Source organism: Glycine soja, chromosome 12 (genome assembly GCF_004193775.1).
Source record: "Glycine soja cultivar W05 chromosome 12, ASM419377v2, whole genome shotgun sequence".
NCBI lineage: Eukaryota > Viridiplantae > Streptophyta > Magnoliopsida > Fabales > Fabaceae > Glycine > Glycine soja.
In genome coordinates, this window is record NC_041013.1 from 28,433,874 (window position 1) to 28,456,111 (window position 22,238).

The window sequence follows — 22,238 nt, forward strand, 5'->3', positions numbered from 1 at the left end:
GGACTGCATGTCCTCACCTTCGTAGGGCTACACGCCCTCACCTTTAGAGGACCACATGTCCTCACCTTCAGAGGGCTACACGCCCTCGCCATCAGAGGACTGCATGTCCTCACCTTCGTAGGGCTACACGCCCTCGCCATCAGAGGACTGCATGTCCTCACCTTCGTAGGGCTACACGCCCTCGCCATCAGAGGACTGCATGTCCTCACCTTCAGAGGGCTACACGCCCTCGCCATCAGAGGACTGCATGTCCTCACCTTCGTAGGGCTACACACCCTCACCTTTAGAGGACCACACGTCCTCACCTTCAGAGGGCTACACGCCCTCGCTATCAGAGGACTGCATGTCCTCGCCTTCAAAGGGCTACACGCCCTTGCCATCAGAGGACCACACGTCCTCACCTTCAAAGGGCTACACGCCCTCGCCATCAGAGGACTGCATGTGCTCACCTTCAGAGGGCTACACGCCCTCGCCATCAGAGGACTGCATGTCCTCACCTTCAGAGGGCTACATGCCCTCGCCATCAGAGGACTGCATGTCCTCACCTTCGTATGGCTACACGCCCTCGCCATTAGAGGATTGCATGTGCTCACCTTCAGAGGGCTACACGCCCTTGCCATCAGAGGACTGCATGTCCTCACCTTCGTAGGGCTACACGCCCTCACCTTTAGAGGACCACACGTCCTCACCTTCAGAGGGCTACACGCCCTCGCCATCAGAGGACTGCATGTCCTCGCCTTCAGAGGGCTACACGCCCTCGCCATCAGAGGACTGCATGTCCTCGCCTTCAGAGGGGTACATGCCCTCGCCATCAGAGGACTGCATGTCCTCACCTTCAGAGGACTGCATGTCCTCACCTTCGTAGGGCTACACGCCCTCACCTTTAGAGGGCTACGTGTCCTCATTTTCAGTGTGCTCCACATCCGCACCTTAAGAGAATTTAAGGTCCTCTGCCCTTAAATGCTTAACCGAGACTTGCACTCCCGGTTAAGGGACCAGTAGTTTCCTTTTAACGGTTCCTGGGCCACCCCCTAATATTGGAGGGCGACCAACTGTGCAAGCACAACCAGAGAGGGAGGCTATCACGCAGCTACTATGCATACCGGGGCAAGATTTCACCCGGGCCACTGCGAAGAGACGAGTGTGGATCATGCGCACCAACATGACCACTCTTACACAGATATAAATGACGTTGTTACTTAGCAACATTCTGCCCAGTGATCGTAATGCCGATCTCCCCCTGCGGAAGTATCAGTTGGTCTGTGACGTCCCGACATAGGTAGGTATGCATTATTTCCAACTAATTTCTAATGCCATCTACTATTTGCAGGGATCGCACCCACAAGACACCCAGTGGACCCGGAAAAGTCCAACAGAGCCCTGGGGTTTCCAGCTCTGGTTACGGGCCTCTATCAGTCCTACAGGGTGCCCGTACCCCCCCGGCAAGGTCACGTCATCATAGGTAAGTATGCACATCGCTCAACCGATTTCTGATTTCATCTATTGTTTGCAGGGATCGCGCCTGCAAGACACCCAGTGGACCCGAAGAAGTCCAACAGGGTCTTGGAGTTGCCAGCCCTAAATACGGGTCTCTGTCAGTTCAAGGGAGTGCCTGTCGCCCCCAGCAAGGTCATCAGGCCCTCTACCAATCGAGCTTTCATCAAGAAGTACTGCGCCCCCAAGCAGGCGCAGGGCGAAACACCACAGCAGCATTGGGATGGCCGGTAGCGGGCTATAGACACACCGCCACCACCTCTAGAGTTCACCTCGGCTCATCCATAAAAAGGTTAGAGTGTTGCCTACGACACATGGCCGACCCATAGGCGACCAAGTCCAAAGCCAAAGGTAAGCAAAGTACTAGGTCCATGACCGACAAATCATTAGGCGTCCAGCTCAAGACGTTAAAGAAGCGCTACTAGGAGGCAACCTAGTAACTTTTAAATTTCTGCTTGCTATTTGATCACCTTTTGTTTCTCAAGTCATATTGGGACACACCTAGTTGCTCATGATCCTAAGAATTTAAATAAAACGAGCACAAGCTCGAAAGGTAGTCATACCCCACAAAATATATATATGTATGTTTAGGTAGAAAGATACCTTAGGTATGCATGTATGTAACCAAAAAAAAAAACACACTTCACAAAATATATATATGTATGTTTAGGTAGCAAGATACCTTGGATATGCATGTATATAGCAAAAATACCTCACAAAAATATACACATGTTTAGGTAGCAAAATACCTCATAAAAAGAAAAAAAAAGAGAAAAAAAGAAAAATAAGTTGTCTAGCTGAAAAACCAACATGCTTTTGAAAAGAGATGACTTCCAACTCTTCTTTGAAAAAAAAATTCGCTGATCATAGCTAGTTTTTGGAAAAAAAAAATGTGTGTACACCTGAAGGGTGAATGCTGTGAAATTTTCCCGAGTACCCAAAATGGACTCGGATGAATGCACAAATTGATAAAAGAACATATTTTGGAAACATTGGGTCGACTAAAATAGATGGAATGAATCCTGAGCCCTAGCATCACATCACCATAAAAATTTGACACTTGAGTGTCCACATAGGTGCATGCATGACCAGTTTTGCATAAAGTTTCCAAATCATCATTTTTGCATTTGTGTCATGGAAATAATGTGGGGCATCCTTTTTACCCTTGAACCAAACCAAACCCTGACATGTATCATGTCTGGCCATTCTACAAGCTTTGAGCCAAAATCCTAACTCACCATAAACCTTGACCCAAGGTGAGAATGTCAATCCTTACCCTCGGAAGCAAAAAAGAAGAGAAGGAAAATTTCCAATCAAAGAAAAAAAAAAGAAGGAAAATTTCCAATCAAAGAGAAAGCAAAAAAAAGAGAGAAGGAAAATTTCCAATCAAAGGAAAAAAGAGAGGAAAGGAAATTCCCAATCAAAGAGTGGGAGAAAGCGAAAAGAAAAGAAAGAAAATTCCCAACCAAAGAGTGAGAGAAAGTAAAAGGAAGGAAAGAAAGCTCCTGATCAAGGATCGAAAGAAATCAGAATGGACCGGACAATATCTGTACAATACAGAATTGTCACCAAATGAACAAAAAAAAGGGGAAAGGAAACCACGACCTGAAAGTGGTCTTCTCCCTTTGATTACCAACCAAAATCCTGTGCGTCGGTGACTTGTTCGCCTCGCGCAAAACAGAAACAGAAAAGGAAAAGGCCAAAAACACACAAAAGCCGAAAAAACCCACCAAAAGAACCCATTCCCAAGGGAAGTCCTATTGATCCATGATCACGCATGTAATTTTTGATTTGATAGGAAATAATTCGCAAAGTCAAGTCGTGACATATCTATGGTTCGGAATTAGGATGAAACACTTACCTGTGCGAGATTGATACACTTTGAGTGATTTTCTTCTATTTTGTTGAACCCAGTGTTTCCTCTAAATGGTCATTTAGAAACGAAATGCTAAACATCCAAAATCTCATTTGTGGTTATGAGAAAATTTCATCAGCAGACTCTCCTTCCCCGGTAGACGCATTGTTTTTCACTCAAAAAGGCATATGCTGCTCTAATCAGTTGGAATATTTGTCTCTTTACTAAAGCATGTTTGCATTTTAGTGGAGAAAACACCGAGACTTTTTCAAGTCTCACAAGTTATCAAGAACTACGTAGGTCTGAGTTCCTCATTGGAGGATACGTAGGAGCAAAAGCCTCGCTTTTGTCGACCACACCGCTTTTTGTTACCATGACCCAAGAGCTGGTAGCCCGCGGAGACACCTTACGGTTATCCGCACCTCGTCATTCAGTGACCCCAAGTGTGATTGATGAGCAGAGGCCAATGTGGTCATCTGCGCCCTTTCCGGAGATGTCAGCATCTTCCGGTGGAGACTTTTTCAAGTCTCACAAGTTATCTAGAACTACGTAGGTCTGAATTCCTCATTGGAGGATACATAGGAGCGAGAGCCTTGCTTTTGTCGGCCGCCCCACAATCTCTGTCATACTGACCCTGAGGTCATGTGACATGCGGAGACAAATTATGGTCATTCCACACACCTTTTGCCATTCAGACACAGTCGTGTCCGATGGCACACAGAGACAAATTATGGTCATTCTGCACCCTTTTGTCATCCAGAGGCGGTGGGCCCGATGACATGCGGAGACAAATTATGGTCATTCCGCACACCTTTTGCCATTCAGACACAGTCGTGTCCGATGGCTCGCAGAGACAAATTATGGTCATTCTGCACCCTTTTGTCATCCAGAGGCGGCGGGCCCGATGACATTCGGAGACAAATTATGGTCATTCCGCACACCTTTTTCCATTCAGACACAGTCGTGTCCGATGGCACGCAGAGACAAATTATGGTCATTCTGCACCCTTTTGTCATCCAGAGGCGGCGGGCCTGATGACATGCGGAGACAAATTATGGTCATTCCGCACACCCCTTTTGCCATTCAGACACAGTCGTGTCCGATGGCACGCAGAGACAAATTATGGTCATTCTGCGCCCTTTTGTCATCCAGAGGCGGCGGGCCCGATGACATGCGGAGACAAATTATGGTCATTCCGCACACCTTTTTGCCATTCAGACACAGTCGTGTCCGATGGCACGCAGAGACAAATTATGGTCATTCTGCACCCTTCGTCAATTGCGGCCGACAAGCCCGTTGACACGCGGAGATTTACATCATCTTCCGCACTTAGAAGATCTGTCATACTGACTTTTGAGTCACGCTGACGGGCGGAAATACCCGAGTGGTTATCCGTATAAACATTCTTTTGCTATCTGTAAGACAGAACGCTTGATAGCATGCAGAGACTGACATCGTCTTCTGCACCTTTTGTTCTCCCGGGAACAACAAGTCATTTGCATGCATAAATTTTATGGTCACCCGCGACTCTCGTCAACCGAGAGGAACGAAATTAGTGTCTTATCTTTACTTTCCTTTTATCTCCAATAAAAGACAAGTAAAGAGGGGCAACTGTCATACCCTAATTTCGTCCGGGGACCTTTGCTTGATGACATGCGACTTTTGTTTGGTCCTTGTGAGGTGCTTGGCACCCATCATTAGGCAATTTGTGAAATTCCGGGACGTGTCGGAAAACAAAAGAAAATATTGATGCACAATCCGTAAGGTTCCGTGACACACCGGAAATCAAATGGAAGCATCGTTGCACAATTAGTGAGGTTTCGTAACATTCCGTAAGTCAAAAAGGGGATGTTTATGTAATCCAAAAGGTTTCGTAACATTACGGAAAGAAAATAAGTATCGTTACGAAATTCGCAAGTTTCCGTAACTTTACGAAAAAGGAATCACCAAAAAAAGGCAGGGGGTGTACTTAGTAAAAATGGGGGTGCAAATAGCAACCAGGCCCACTTGGGCCCTCCAGAAGATTCCTCCAGAAGGCTGTTGCTTCTGGAGGAAGCAACCCTGCTCGCCTGGGCGAGCTGAGCTCGCTTGGGCGAGCTGGGTGGCAAGCTTCTCCACCAATTTTCTATAAATAGGGGGAGAAGTGAAGTGAAAAAGGGTTCAGCCCCTTAGGCACTTCTCTCTCTTTTGAATTTGCTTGGAAAAATTGTTTCCGTGAAGAAAATTCAAGCCGAGGCGCTTCCGAAACGTTTCCGTAATGTTTCCGTGAGGAATTTCGCGAAGGTTTCGATCGTTCTTCGACGTTCTTCATCGTTCTTCGATCTTCAACGGGTAAGTACCTCGAACCAAGCTTTTCGATTCATTCTATGTACCCATGGTGGTCCACATTGTGTTTCGCGTATTTTTATTCTCGTTTCATTTACTTTTTATACCCCCTTTTGACGTGCTTAAGCCATTTTATTTAAGTCATTTCTCGCTTAACCTAAAAATAAAATAAATTTCCACCGATCGTTTGAATTGTATTATCCGTTAACTTCAGTTAAAATGAATTCCGACCGTTCGGTCGTGCCGTAACCACGTTGGAAATCAAAAAAGAGGTAAAATAATAATATAATAATAAAAAAAAACGTCTTTTAGTAAAATAAAGCGGAAAATGAATCGGACGTTTTCTCTTTGGGATTTCTCATTCTTAATAGAATTGACTAATAACTAAAGTGAAACTAAGGCTAAAATCAACTAGCCTAGTCAACCTCGTCCATAAAAATAGGTTTTTGAAGTTTGTCATTTCAATTTCTTACTAAGTAAAATGGATCATTTTCAAGGTCCAACGCCTTAAAATGATCACCTTTTAAGTAAAAAAGAATCACTTGATAAGAAAGAACTACGTAGGTCTGATTTCCTCATCGCAATTGAGGAATACGTAGGAGCAAAGGGAAACACCCTTGTCGACCACAAAAAGATAAAAAATATAAAAAGGGTATGAAGGATATAAAGACATAAAAGGGAACGTAAAAATCAAAGTCATGTTTGCACATTCGATTAAAGGCTGCCGTCCCTTGTGACGAACGTATGGGGTGCTAATACCTTTCCCGTGCGTAAATACAACTCCCGAGCCTTTCACTTAAAGTTCATAGATCGCGTCTTTTCCGGTTTTTCCGACGTTTTCCTCAAATAAACGTTGGTGGCGACTCCGCGCGTATTCCTTTCGTGGAACACGCATCCCGCGAGTCACGCGTCACCCTCCCGCCGAAGGGTAGGTTGCGACAGAAACAAAATTGAAACAGAATTTTGAAATAGAATTGAAACAAAATTTTGAAACAAAACAAATCAAGAACAAGAATGAAGCAACAACAAAACAAGAATGAAACAAGATCGAAACAAGAATGCAAACAAGAACACAAACAAACATGCAAACAAGAATGCAAACAGACACGCAAACAAGAACACAAATTATAGAACAAAACACGAACCTGAGACAAATTACAAAGAAAAAAATAAAAATGGGATAGGATAGAACCTGCATCAAGAGCCGAAGCTCTGATACCTACTAGGAGCGGATCACTTGATACGGGTCAGAGTTTGGATGACGCCACTTCCAGAGAGGGAAGATAAGTCAGCGTAGACGCCACAAGGATTGCCTTGATAAGTTCGAGATTGGTTCAACAAGGAACCCAAAGAGAAGATATCATAAAATATTCGCACAATGCCAAAAGTCCCTTCTATTGAAAACGAGTTCAACACATAGAGTGTATCTGAGGTGCAACAGAAAAGGCACCAATTTTATTTAATTTAAAATTAAAATGAAAAATAAAAAAATGGCATGGGTCTTTAGATTAGTTTGGGCCAAAATGACAACGAAAAAATAGAAATAGAAAAAAAACGTATTTGGCATGGGCCTTCAAATTAGGTTAGGCCTTCAGCAACAATTAAGACTCATGGTAGTGCGTCTGGACCTTCATCCTACTCCTAGTCATAGGTCCCTGTATTTGGGTGGTTTTTGGATTCTCATAAAAATAGAAAGCCACCATAGACAACATAAATTATGCATACTGAGTACATCTCTTAAATAAAAAAAGCATATAACGAGGGTATCAATAACAAAATCATAGTTAACAAATATCCAATCAAAGAGAACCAAATGGTTTCAAACATTTTAAACACTAATCAAATTTCCAATAGCCAAAACATTGTCAATAAGTGCTTCAAGGTGATCTCCAAAACTAAGTTTCACGATTGTTGCTTCAAAAATCTGAGTCTTAATCTATCAGAACTGGATTTTTGCACAATAATCATTAATTAAACTTCACAAAAACTTTTCAGAAAAAAGATACAAATGGTCATTTGATTGAAGGATTAATAACTAGAAGACTACAAAATGAGATTATCTAGTAAAAATAATAACAAAAACTAAATAAGCATTTCAACATTGATGAAGAGGTACAAAACACATACTCATAATACTATACAAAAATTCAAAGAATGTGAGAAAGCTTACATATTAATCATTCAGGTTTTCTTTTCTTGCAAGTCTTGCTATTGTGACCTTGCACTCCACACTCATGGCATGCTTTCCTTTTGACAAGTGACTTGTTAAGTGATACTTGAAGTATGTTAAGTCAATAGATAATTGTCTTAAGATGAATCAAGACACTTATTTATTTTGATTAGATGTAAATAAATACAAAGGTTAAAAGTTATGTCTTATGCACTATCAAAACATGATTTACAAAGTCTACATTTGATGCTTTAGACGATAGCAAAATAGAATCATGATGGACATTAAAATGACATTTAAGATTTCGTTTATTACTCTGTGTTTGAGATATATTTTGTAGAGACATTCTCCTAAGGTCTGTCGAATCCTGTGAAGATTAAATGAAGTCAATTTATAAAATTCCTCAATCACCATCAAAAGAAAATATGTACTGCACATACATGCTCTGACGTAAAAGGAAACAATTTCCTGATGTGGTGTTCAACATGCTAGTGACAAAGAGTGGTTTCTCAGCATGAAGAAGTACGTGCAATTTATCAGATATCTTTTTTATTGACTTATAATTTGAATGTTTTCTAAAAATTCATGGAGTCTTTTTAAATCTTATGAATTCATATGTTATAAATCTATTAAAATCAAAACTACAAAATCTAAATGTGACATCCTAGAATTTCTACCCGAAATTTTGTGTTACATTTAAATAATTATATATATATATATATATTCTTGGTAGAAGTATGTACATTGGGGGAAAGATACGCGGGTTAGACTAATTAACAAAGAGTAACCCATAACCGGACGGTTATAGATTAATTCGCAATTAATTAATCTAAAAATTATCGTTTTGCGTGCAACTTAAAATTTAACAAAACCAACCTCTGAACCACGCTCAGGGTCTCATTCTGAGCGTTTATATATATATATATATATATATTGCCTACCTTCGAAAACGGGCCTCGACGGGTGTAGAGAAACACGAGGAATTAGAACCAAAGATGTGGCATGCAAACCGAGGTAGGATTTCAGCATCCCAAAAGGTCCAGTTTTTTTTCTCCTTTATGGCTGAGTATGAGGTCAAATCAAAGGAAAAGGTGGGCCCTTTTGCTCCAATTAAAATAGGACACGTGACATTTGCTTTTGAAAAGAAAATGAAAAAGAAAAGAAAAATCATTTTTTTATAAAAAGCCAAATCTTCTGTTTCTTTCTTCAGAAAATTTTAGCAGCTCTCTTTTCTCCTTCCATGTTGCTTTTTCTTCCTCTTCTTCTCCTCCATTGTTGTCCCTCTTGAAGCTCCAAATTCCTCTTCATTTCTACCCGAAATTGCAAGGAAAAGCTATTTTCGGAGTCTAGGAGCCTACCTCTACTTCGTGGGGCCTTAAATTTCAGGTAAGGGTGGACTTCTTCTCACTTGAAATCTGTGGGTGTTGGGTTTTTGGGAGCTATAATGGGTAGTTCTACTAGGTTATTTCCTTAGGGTAGTTGTTTGTGAAGGAAATTGTTGAAATTATGCTAAACTTGACATGTTCGATGTAAGCAAAACTACCCATGTTGATTTAGGGTTTAATAATGATGCTTTGTGATATATGTATGCTTAAAATGTTGATAGAAAACTGGTAGAGAGGATGGGGAGAGTTAACTTAGAGTTAAATGTGAGAATGGTAGTGTTGTAGGTGGAAAAGTGTGAGATTTTGAGGGTTAGAAAAGCCAAATTTGGGGTTAGTGGAAATTGGAGTCTAAAGTGAGTTGATTCTAGTTTAGAATGTCAATTAGGACTTGTAGAAAAGCTTGGTCAGAGCAAATGAGGAAAATGAGTGACAAATGTGAAAGAAAAGATCCATTTATAGGGTAAATTGGGTGTTGAGATGTCAAATTTTGAATAGGTGGAGATTTCACCTTAAAATCAGTTTGAGCAAGTCTAAATCAATTTTATAAACTTGATGAAGATGAGAGTTTACCCCCAAAATCACCCAATTTTCATTTTCACCTTTCAAACCTTGAAAATTCACTAAATTTGATGGGTTTTGGATACCTAGAATTTGCTTTACCTTGGTTTGAAGTTTGTTTTTGGCTTGAACATGATTTATACATGGTTTAGGACTTGTAGGATCCAATTTGAGTGAAATTGGATGCATGCAAGCTGGATTTCGAAATCCGCAAAATTATGCAGAAAAAGGCGGTCAAATTGTGCAGCAAAACTGCCAAATATGCAGAAAAAATGGTTGTGCAGTGCTAGTTTCTGCTGTCACGGGAAAGGCAGTATATCTTGTGTTCTAGAAATTCTCTAGTAGATCCCAACGGTCAAAACTTAGATTTCTGTATTAGGAACCCTTAGTTAATTTTTCAAGGTGATCCAATGGTTAACGAATCGGAACAAAGAGGATGCTACTGAGGTATGTGGGTAGGAAAAACTCTGTGGAATTTGAATGAATCTTGTGCAAAGATTTCTGCCTCCACTCTGTTTTTCTTTGTTTAAGGTAGTTTCATGACAAATGGGATTGAATTGTTTGGATATTGTGAAAGCTTGGAGGGGTTGATGGGGACCCGGTGCTGAGAGGAACGAGGAGAAGGCTACGTACGTGCACGTGAGCTAAATTTAAAGGTGGGCAACTGGGGATGGTGTGCTTATGCCTGGCTTGTGGAAATGGGATAGTTGATTTATGCCATTGCCCAATTACCACCTAGTACCACATATGACGGGTGCCCCATAATCCAATAAGCTTGGTGTGAGAAAGCATGGAAGAGTCAGTCTTCCTACTTTTATTTATTGACCACAGAGTGGTACCTGGAGATATGTCGCGGGGGTCAGGAGACCTTGGGGACGTCAGGTGGGGTGCTATTGCCCAAAACCAAGCTTGGCCAATCCCGACCCAACCCGGGCATAGTCAGTAAGTGAAAACCTGTGACGTACCTAAGCAGGCGAGCTCCTGGCAGTCAACCAATAAAAAAACAAAAGTCCATGAAGCAAGGAGGCTTGTGTGGCGGCTGGCCAGCTATTTATCTTGGGTGTTATCTGAAAAATCCCCTCTGGTAATCGATTACCATTCGTGGGTAATCGATTACAGGGTTTAAAAATTGAGACAGGATGTTAAGTAGTTTTGGTAATCAATTACCAATTGTGTGTAATCGATTACACAGTGTGATGGGGCACTGGTAATCGATTACCAGTTGTGTGTAATCGATTACATAGTGTTACCTGCTACTGGTAATCAATTACCATTTGTGTGTAATCGATTACACAGTATAACTTTTAGATTCCAATGTGCATAGCCGTTATGGGACGCATTGTATTGTTACCTATGTAGTTAGATTTCTTGTGAAAGAGTCTACCCTTTTTCTTTCATCTCTTGTAGACCGCGATGGCAGCGCAGTTGATCCATGATCGCGTTGTGATGGAGTGCCTAGAGGGTGTTTGGGAGACCCTCGAAGGCAATGAGAGGTGCCGATTCCGTGGCACAATTTGACTCATTGCTACTTCACTAGTACATCCGGAGCAACCCGCACGCACACTTCAGCAGCCTGTGGAGTGGATACTACCTACACCTACTCCATATCGACTAGTTGAGCCAGTTCAAGTGATAGAGGTGTCATCCTCTGAAAAGGATCTTGAAGAGGACCCAGAGGAGTTACCTCCTGAACCTGCTGTGGATGCCCTTGACTTCCCAGAGGATGATGAGGACCCACTCCCTGATGTTGATTCTCCAGAGGATATTATGCCAGCATCTGAGGCAAACTCTACAGAGGAGAGTGGCCCTGGAGGGACAACGAATAGTGACAACTCTTCATCGTAGTAGACGACTCCTTAGATTAGGCGTACATACTTTTTGTGGGTGGGTGTATCTAGTTCAGACTTCTAGGTTTACTCTTTTGATTTTTGGGTGGGTAGACCTCTTGTATAGAAATTTTGATGATTGTATATATTGTGGCTGAAGCCATCACAGTTGTTACCTTTGCTCTGGATGTCACTGTGCTATTTTGCAAACTCCCATATTTTAGACAGTTTTTGATGATGGAAACAATTATGTTTTATCTTATTATTTGACAAAAAGAAATGTTAACGAGCTTTATTTGAAAAGAGTTTACCGACCGCATCTTATTATCTTTCACGTGACGACCTAAAATGATGGCTGGTATATTTTTAAAAGAGAAAAATAGTTTGGAGGTTGAGTGATCAGAAAGAAATGAATCCGAATAGAGTTGTGAACTGGCCATTCAGGACTCTATAGTGACAATTTTCCTTCTGAATTTAATTACTGTGAAATGAATAACAGTGCGAAAAAAAAGAGAGAGAAAAGAAAAAAAAATTTCCCATGGTTTATGTGATTTGATTTATTACTATTAAACCAGTTATTATTTAGGGACGCCACACTAAATCATAAAAATCTCTTAATAAAATCTTAAAAGTCATTACATTCCCACAAAGTCATTTAAAATTCATATGATTATTTTATGTTAAAATAATCTTTTAAAATCCTAATCCAATATATCCCTTAAATTATAATTTCACATAGTCAAATACATGATCCCCATGGAGAGAATCATTTCACAACATGACCATTTGCACATATACCTTACTAGTTTAGTACTCAAACAAAACTTAACCTTATATTATATTATATTATCATGTGTACTTACCAAAATCTTGAGCGAACTGGCAATAGGGTAAACCGTCATTAGAATGGGCTCCATGATCTCCTGTGTCAATCTTGCAGGTATCCTCCATTGGAGGAATAACAAGGGTACCTAAAAAAGGGACTCCAATGCTCAAATAAGTATTTGAGTGAGTTCATGAATGAATCCAAAGTGAGTGTAGAACCAGGTTATTTATAACATTGGATGAAAGCCTTGGGTCCTTGATTGTCAGGGTTGTTATAACAACATAACAACTTTGTTGATAACTTGTAACGACTTGATAAGAGGATAACAACATCATCATTAAGATTCCAATATATCAAAAACTTAATAGCCCAATTACCTGGTTGTTGAGTAAGTAGCACTGACGCTCTGGATCTAAGGCCGATGAGGAGGGTTGACGTGTACACTTTAATGCCATATCACTTGTGCCACATCATTTGTGGACCCCAGACACTATACACACCCCCAAGCTTTGAGGTCAAGTTGCTGGTAAAAGAGATTACTCCATGTCGAAGTTGGTAACCTTGACAAATTTAAGAGTCATAGGCTAGACAAGCCCCCAACCTGGACGAGCATTGTCTGGGCTAAGGCTACCAAATTGTCTAGGGTGAGTGTGCTTTACGTCCCTTCAAGTAGAGCCAGGTGTTTGAATGTTTTATGAGAGGTCCATGTATTTGACCATTTTGACACTTCTAACTGTTAGAAAGTGCATTGAAAAGATGCATTTCATTTTACTCAAGGTGAGCGCGTGTTATGCATGCAGGTTGCCTTTTTACACATGTCACTCTATGAGAGGGTACGCCTTAAAGACGAGTTATATGGTTTGATGGGGGTTACATTGTGGCATAGATTTTTAGGCTGTCTTTTCAACTCTCGCAAGTTACTGAAAGGTCGCATCCTCATTTAAAATGAGTGTACGTTAGGTTTTCGTCATCTTCAAGCTTGAGCACTCCTTACCCTCCTTTCTACAATTTCTGCAATTTCTCGTTACGACTGTCGTGATCATTACAACTCTGGGCTATAGCTCTCTGGAATCACTAGGTTGATTCTCCTGTTCTCCTTTCCCTTTCCCAATTTTCTCCTTCACTCTAGGTACACCTTCTTTCTCGCTACATCTTCTTTTCGGACTCTATGCTAGGTATGGGCAAAAGAGACTCTAGGGGTTCCATCCAACAACCCATGGTAGAGCAGGAAGTAGTTCCCATTGACGACTCCTCATCAGAAGAGGTGTGCCGTGAAGTTTCCGATAACGAGTCCTTCTCTTTCAAGAGGTTGATGGACCTGAGCCATGTCGACACAGGCATCTTTGGGCTTCGTGCGGGGGTGGAACCTCCCACGACCCCTTTGGAGGAACAACCTTCCTCTGTTATGACAATAATGCCCCTTTCCCCTCCGAAAGTTATAGGAAAGACCGACGGTGGTGAAGTTAGGGTTTCACCAAGGAATAAGCATCCCTGTAGTGACAAAGTGCCTTCATCCCCTTCCTTTGTTGCCGGTTTCAAATGGGTTAGGGACAATGTTCTATAGTATTGGTCGTCGATAACATCCTCTGTAGGCGTTGATGCCCTATGGCATCAACTTAAGCTAGCCAAGCTGGTTGACTCCCATAAGAAAACTGTTATGGCTTGCGGGGAAGACGAGTTCTCGTTCATGTGTGCTGCTCTCAACTATCCTCCTTTCTTCTACATCTACTAGTGCATGTTCAAGGTTCTAAACCTGACTCTTCCCTTGAACACCTTTCAATGTGCCTTGTTGAGGCACTTGAATGTGGCTCCTTCCCAACTTCACCCAAACAGCTGGGCAATGGTAAGGGCCTTTGAAATTCTGTGTCTATTCTTCAACATTAGGCCTAACGTTCTCGTGTTCTTCTACTTTTTTCCAAATGAAGTTGACCAGGAAGATTGGCTGGGTGTCACTAAATAGTGTGTCCAAGAAGATGTTCGAGTTTGACTCAAACGTGTTTTATAGATTCAAGGACTGGTTCTTCAAGGTCAAGGCAACCATTGTCATTTCTGATAGGTTACCACTAATGTATGATGAGAATGGAGAGCCTCATTTCCCCTTTTACTAGCAATCAAACCCCACAAAGTTCAAGTCCTTCGAGGAGCATCTGATGTCTCCGAAGAAGAGGGTGGACAAGGCTATCTTGGAACAATTGCCATCCTTGCTTGACGCATGGGCCATTTTTTCCTTGCCTTCAGAAAGTGACTCTCTTATTGTCTTGGATGGGAAAATGCCTCGCTTCTCCTTTTTTTGAGTTTGTTTAGTATAACCTTGTCTTTTCTAACTATTTGTTATGTTTTTGTTTGTCCTTGCAGGAATAATGGACAACTTTGAATGGTGGCCCTTGGTGAAGTAGGTTAGAACAACTGAAGGTGATGTGCTGCCTCCTCCAACTATCATTCATGAGCACTCTGTCGAGAAAGGAAATTGGATTGAAGCCAGGGTCGGCTTGCCCCGTGCTTCCAATGTTGTTGATGATGATGTTGTCAAAGTTACGCCTGATGTGTCTCTTTCTACGACGACCTAGAGGAAACACAACAAAGAAGTTGGGGGTTCTGTTCAATGTAAGAAGTCAAGGGCCTCATTTAGTCTTTGAGCTCTTAAGCAAGCCATCAGGTTGATGCCCAGTTCAAGTTGCCCTTCTTCTCTACTTCTAGGGACTACCGACTCCCAAGGTCCACCCTCATCCCCCTTGACTACTGAAGCTATTGTCATGACGACAATTGTCGTCCTGGGTCAATGATGTCTTTGCTAAGTTAGTAAGCAAAAGACTGGATGGCGACGAGGTGTTTGGATGCTGCAAATATTTATTAAAAGAAAAAAATGATTTAGTAGGCGAGGTGGAGCGCTCCGCCGAGGAGAAGGAAACGCTTAATGCGACGATGGCTGAATCCGCCAAGCTAATTGTTCACCTCCAAGCCCAGCTGAGAGATTTGAAGCTCACTGCATCCAGTCTCTAGACCAAGCTAAAGATGTCTGAGCTCAAAGTGGCAAAGGAGAAGGAGGTGAATAAGGAGCTTGAGGATGAGCTCTTAATATTTAAGAAGGAGGTTGTGGAGCAGCACGAGAAGGGATTTTTCAAGTCCGTCAGGTTGGCAGGATTCTTTGTTGAGGGTCTTGAGTTTAGCCTCTTTGACCCATTTAAAGATGTAAAGGACGGGCAACTGCTTGACGAGGACAAGATTGTTGTTGGGGAAGAGGACGACGGTGATAGAGCCAAATATTTAGGCCTTACTTTTTTTTATTTTTCTTTGTTGTGTTGATTTTGTAGCCATATTGGCTTTGTAACTTTAACAATGTTCTTTGTTTTTCTCTAGTGCACTTCTTTTTCCACTGTTGTCGTAACTTGTTGTGTCATGGATTTACTCGCCCTATGTATACTGTCATTTTGTACTTATATCATATTCGATCTTTGTCTTTTTCATAGCTTTGTTGTAACACATGGAGAGTGGTTCATTGCATTAGGTATGATACTACCCTACTTAATGGGTTTGTATGAAATAGAGAACTCAACAAGATAATATTTGATCATCTCAAGTTTGATTTCAACTTGGTTGAAGGTCTTGCCAGTCATCTCGGGTTAGGTTTCAACCTGGTGGTGCTCCCTTTTCACTTTACGGAGCTTCTTGCCCAAGATCGTGTGTTTGTTAATGAGGCTTGTTGGCTGTGAGACTAACTCGAGTGGCATGTTAAACTGGCCAAGTGTAAGATTAATCTGAACCTTGAGTAAGCAAAGAAGTCTACCAAAAGTGTATCTTGGTTTCTAGAATATCCGTGTAGGGCGAACCTTAGGCGTAGAGAGGCTTATCAAGAGTGGACCTTGGGTTTGACAAGCTTTTGGAGATTCGACCAAGGACACGTTTGTCCTGGGTTTGGCGAGACTCACCCAGGGTGGACCTTGGGTTTGACAATCCTTTGGAGATTCGACCAGGGACATGTTTGTCTTGGGTTTGGTGAGGCTCACCAAGGGCGGACCTTGGGTTTGACGAGCCTTTGGAGATTTGTGACATTAGCATATCATATGCACCAAAATAATTAGACCAAAAAGAGAGGAAATTTTATTTAATTCAATCTTTTGAGTACAAGTTTCCCCTATTCCTCAGGTGTGCCTCGTTAAAAACTCTTACACCAAAACCCTGATATTTCTATTTTGGGACAAAAGACTTGAGTAGGAAAAGGAGTACAACATCTGGTCTTGTTGCAAATCAACTGAAATAAAATTTTAGGTGGGTGGCATTCCATGTTCTTGAATGGGCCTTCCTAGTTAGGTCCTAACTTTCTTATTCATGGAACTATCCTTATTTCTCCTCAGACTCACCATACTAGGTTGCCAGGTTGAAAGGCTCGAGGCTAGACCTTGGCATTGTATCTTCTTGATGCTCAGAGCTTGGTAAGCTTCTTCCTTGATTCTAGCCATCTCTTGGACTTCGTCTTTCATCTCTAGTTCTACCTTCATGTTTTCCTCATTCTCTCGAGCTTAGAAAAATAGCCTTCTTGTCAATGGTTCTCCGACTTCTACAGGGATTGTCACAACCTACCCTTCGGTAGGGGTGCAAAAAGGCCAAAATAGATGGGCTAAAGACGTTTGTCTCCAAGGGAAAAAATGAGCAGAGTCGCCACCAACGTTTATTCGAGAAAAATGTTAGAAAAACCAAAAAGACAAAGGTCTACGGATTTTTAAAATGAGAGTTTGAAAGTTGTTTACGCACGGGGAAGGTATTAGCACCCCACGCGCCCGTCACAAGGGACGAGACGATAGCCTTTAATCGAGTGTGCAAAACATGACTTCAAAATTGTGTATTTTTCCCTTTTTATATTTTTTATGTATTTTCCCTTTTTATGTTTATTATTTTTTTGGGGTCGACAATGGTGTTGCCCTTGCTCCTACGTATCCTCAAGTGCAATGAGGAAATTAGACCTATGTAGTTCTTTAAGTCAGAATGTTTGTTGTGTTACATTATTTTTATGTTTTTTGAAACATTGATTTTAATTGTGAACAAAAGTCGTTTAAGGCGTTGGAACATAAAACGATCTTTTTATTTTTTATTTGAAAAGCGGAGGGAGTCATTTAAGGCGTTGGACCTTAAAACGACCTCAAGTGATATTTGATATTGGAAGTTAGTTATGAGTTGGTTTTATCTTGGGTTTTGCTTATTAACCTTCAACCTTTTTAAAGATAACTTGCAACACTAATGATCGGTTAAAACTCACTTTACAAGAGAAAAATGATTACCGATGATAGGAGAAGGAGATGAAGATGCACAAAACAATAAAGAGGACCCCTAAGGGTCCATAAATCATGTTCAAATCCTTAAAGACAAACACTAATCGGATGAAGAACGAATGAAGAACGATTACAGTCGCAATTCGGTAGCGATTTAGCTTCTTTTTCTCTTCTTCCTTCTTCTTTTCTCTTCTTTCTCTCCAATCCTTCACCTATGGACCTTAGAACCTCCCTCTTAGCCCCTCTTCACACTTATTTATAGCAAAATAAGGCATTTGGGGTCATGACAGCTCGCCCAGGCGAGCTGTTACTTCATCGTGAAGCAACCTTGCTCGCCCAGGCGAGCTGAGCTTGCCTAAGCGAGTTGGTTACTTCACCATGAAGTTATTTGGTGGCCCAGGCAAGCCAGAGGCTAGCCTGGGCAAGCCAGGGTTCAAAAAAAGCCTTAAAATGACCCTTTTGCCCTTCCCTTTGGGTATTTGTGCTTCCTTGATTAAAACATTGAATGATCATTTGTTTCGCATGGTAACTGGCATTTAACACCACAAGTCGACTAGCAAGGATCAAAAGATCAACAAATGATAGTCCCCAGAAAAAATTAGGTTATGACAGGGATCATGGCAACATACGGCGAAAGAGAGTCTCCTTAGTTGTCATTTGGGGAGAACAATGATAAGCTCATAGTATATTGGGGGGTGCTTTCCGCAGGCCCTTAGACTTGTCAAGTCTCATGCATAGGGCTTTAAGGATGACCCTGTTTGCTGCTTCTACTTGGCCGTTTGTTTGAGGATGCTCGACGGACGTTACAAAGTGCTTAATGCCCAGCCTTGATAGGAATTCTTCATAGGCTTGGGCCTTAAATTGAGTGCCTTTGTTAGTGACAATGGCGTAGGGAAGATTGCATCTGCATGTGAGGTGCTTCCAGGTAAATTTTTTTACCGCGCTAACTAAAATATCTCACAGTGGCCTTGCTTCAATCCATTTGGTAAAATAGTCGATGACAACTAGCAAGAACTTGACTTGCCTTGGGGCTTTTGGCAATGACCCTAGTATGTCCATCTCCCACATGGAAAAAAGCCAAGGAGAGCTCAAGTTGTGGAGGTTATTGGGGGCATGCGTAAAATATCTACGAATTCCTAACATCTTCTGCACCTCCTCGTGAAGTTAAGGACATCAGCCTTGAGTGTCGGCCAATAATAGCCAATGTGTACTACCTTGGTTGCCAGGGAGCGCCCCCCTATGTGAAGGCCATAGATTCCTACATGCAACTCTGTCATGTTACAGTCTGCTTGCTGGCTGTACAGGTACTTAAGTAAGGGTCTTGTCAACACTCTTTTGAATAGTTCCCCATCGAGGATGACATAGTAACTAGCCTTCCTTTTCAAGCATTAGGCTTCATTTTCATTTGGTGGTAACACTCCCTTCGTTAAGAAATTCTTATAGGTGTCTATCCAGTCTGATTCCTCTTCTTCTCCCGTCATGACCTCATTGGTGTCTATCATTAGTGCTTGGAGTGCTCCGGGATGATGGTCTTGGGGTGTCTAGTCTTTTTGGTGCTTGCAAGCATGGAGAACAAGTCTTCCCTAGTATTATTTTTGCTTCGTATGTGCATATTTTGAAACAATCAAAATCATTAACAACGGTCTTTACAACATGATAGTATTTGAAGAGAACTGCTTCCTTGGCTTGATATTTGTTTGTAACCTGTCCTTGGACAAGTTGTGAGTTGCTATAGCACTTGGGCTTCCTTGCGCCAACTTCTTTTGTCAGTTTTAAACCTACTATGAGTGCTTTATATTCAACCTAATGGTTTGATGCTCTGAAGTTAAATTTGAGGGCCTGCTCCAAAGTAACATTATTGGGCCTTTCAACGATGATGCCTGCTCCACTTCCTTTCACATTGAACACACCATCTACATAAAGATTCCACCAATATGGAGTAGCTTGGACATTGCCAGCAAACTCTACTAGAAAGTCCACCATGAGCTAGGTTTTCATAGGGCTGCGAGGCTCATATTGGAGATCAAATTCTGACAGCTCTACGGACCATGCTACAATTCTTCTTTCCAGCTCAGGATTTCTCAACTCTTGCTTGACAGGGTGCTCCATTTTGACAATGATTTGGTGACTTTGAATGTATGACTTGAGGTGTCAAGCAAAGATTATGAGTGCCAATGCCACCTCCTCGATCATTTGGTGCTTTCAATATTCCTAGATGATGGCTGAGTTGATGGCCTCTTTTGCTACTAAAAGGTAATGGAGTAGGGGTGCTCCTAGCTTTGGTCGACTTAGAAATGACAATGTTGCAATAGCTTTCTTAAAGGCTAAGCAAGCTTGCTTGCAATCCTCATCCCATAGGAATGACTTAGTTTCCTAAGTAGCTTGTAGAATGGCTTAGCCTTTTCTATGAGCTTCAGGAGGAACCTAGACAAAGACACCATTTTGCCATTCAACTTTCAAACTTCCCTGTCGTTGGTAAGGCTGTGCATTTCTAGTATCGATGTACATTTGTCAGGGTTGGCCTCAATCCCCCGGTGGGTGACCATGAACCCTAAAAATGTTTCGTCGTCGACCTCAAAGGTGCACTTTTCAGGGTTAAGGTGCATGTCATACTTGTGAATCTCTCCGAACGCTTCCTCTAAGTTTGTTACATGTTGGGCCACACTGTGAGACTTGATGACCATGTCGTCCCAATAAACCTTGACATTTTGGCCTATTTTTCATTTGAAGACTTCGTCTATGAGCCTTTGGTTGTAGCTCTAGCATTCTTGAATCCGAAAGGCATGACCCCATAACAGTAATTGGTGTCTTCCATTTTGAAGGCGATTTTTTCTTCATCTAGAGGGTGCATCCTGATTTGGTTGTACCCTGAATAATCTTCCAGGAAGCTCAACAATTGGATGTCGGACGCGCCATCCATGAGCTTATCGATCTTAGGCAAGGGATATGCATCCTTGGGGCATGCTTTGTTAAGGTTGGTGTAGTTAATGCACATGCACTATTTCTCATTGGCCTTCTTTTCCATGATAACATTAAGCAACCAGGTCAAGTATCTGATCTCCCTGATATACTAGGCCTTGAGTAGCTTGTCAATCTCTTCCCTGACCACCTTATGTAACTCTTCTCCCATTTTTCTCTTCTTTTGTGAGACTAGTTTGGCTTGAGGGTGTAGAAGCAAAGCTTCATGGTGAATCAAAGGTGATTCAAAGGTGTTTTGATAATAACAATGATGATAACAAAAGATGATGACAAAGGTGATGACAAAAAGCTCAAAGATCAATCAAAGAACAACTCAAGTGACTCAAAGATCAATCAAAGAACAACTCAAGTGAATCAAGAACAATTCAAGAGTTCAAGATGAGAATCAAGAAGAATTCAAGACTCAAGAAGAAAGTTTAGAGTCAAGAATCAAGATTCAAGGTTCAAGATCTCAAGAATCAAGATCAAGATTCAAGACTCAAGATTCAAGAATCAAGAGAAGGCTTAATCAAGATAAGTATGAAAAGTTTTTCTCAAAAATTGAGTAGCACATGATTTTTCTCAAAACATGTTTACCAAAGAGTTTTTACTCTCTGGTAATCGATTATCAGATTGTTGTAATCGATTACCAGTAGCAAAATTGTTTTGAAAAAGTTTTCAAATTGAATTTACAACGTTCCAATTAATTTCAAAAAGCTGTAATCGATTACAATGTTTTGGTAATCGATTACCAGTGCCTTTGAACGTTGAAATTCAAATTCAAATGTGAAGAGTCACATCCTTTCACATAAAAGCTTTGTGTAATCAATTACACTTATTTGGTAATCGATTACCAGTGACTGTTTCTGAATAAATCAAAAGATGTAACTCTTCAACAAGGTTTTGACTTTTTCAAATTGGTTTTAAGTTTTTCTAAAAGTTATAACTCTTCTAAATGGTCTTCTTGACCATACATGAAGAGTCTATAAAAGCAAGGCTTTGTTTTGAAATTTTAATTCATTCTTTCAATCTTGAATACTTTTCCAATCAATCTCTTACAATCCTTTACAAGCCTTGAATCTCTTTGAACTTCTTCTTCTTCTTTGTACCAAAAGCTTTCTGAAGTTTTCTGGTTTTCCAAACCTTGAAAACTTGTGCTATTCATCTTTTCATTCTCTTCTCCCTTTGCCAAAAAGAATTCTCCAAGGACTAACCGTCTGAATTCTTTTTGTGTCTCTCTTCTCCCTTTTCCAAAAGAACAAAGGACTAACCGCCTGAATTCTTTTGTGTCTCCCTTCTCCCTTGTCAAAGAATTCAAAACGACACAGTCTGAGAATTCTTTTGATTCTTCCCTTTCCCTAATACAAAAGTGTTCAAAGGACTAACCGCCTGAGAATTCTTTTGTATCCCCATTCACAAAGTATCAAAGGTTTAACCGCCTGAGATCTTTGTCTTAACACATTGGAGGGTACATCATTTGTGGTAAAAGTAGAGGGTACATCTACTTTGATGTAAGCTCCATCGGAGCTTGTAGGCCTAGGATCTTCTTCATCAATGGATTCCTTTGCTTCTTGGAA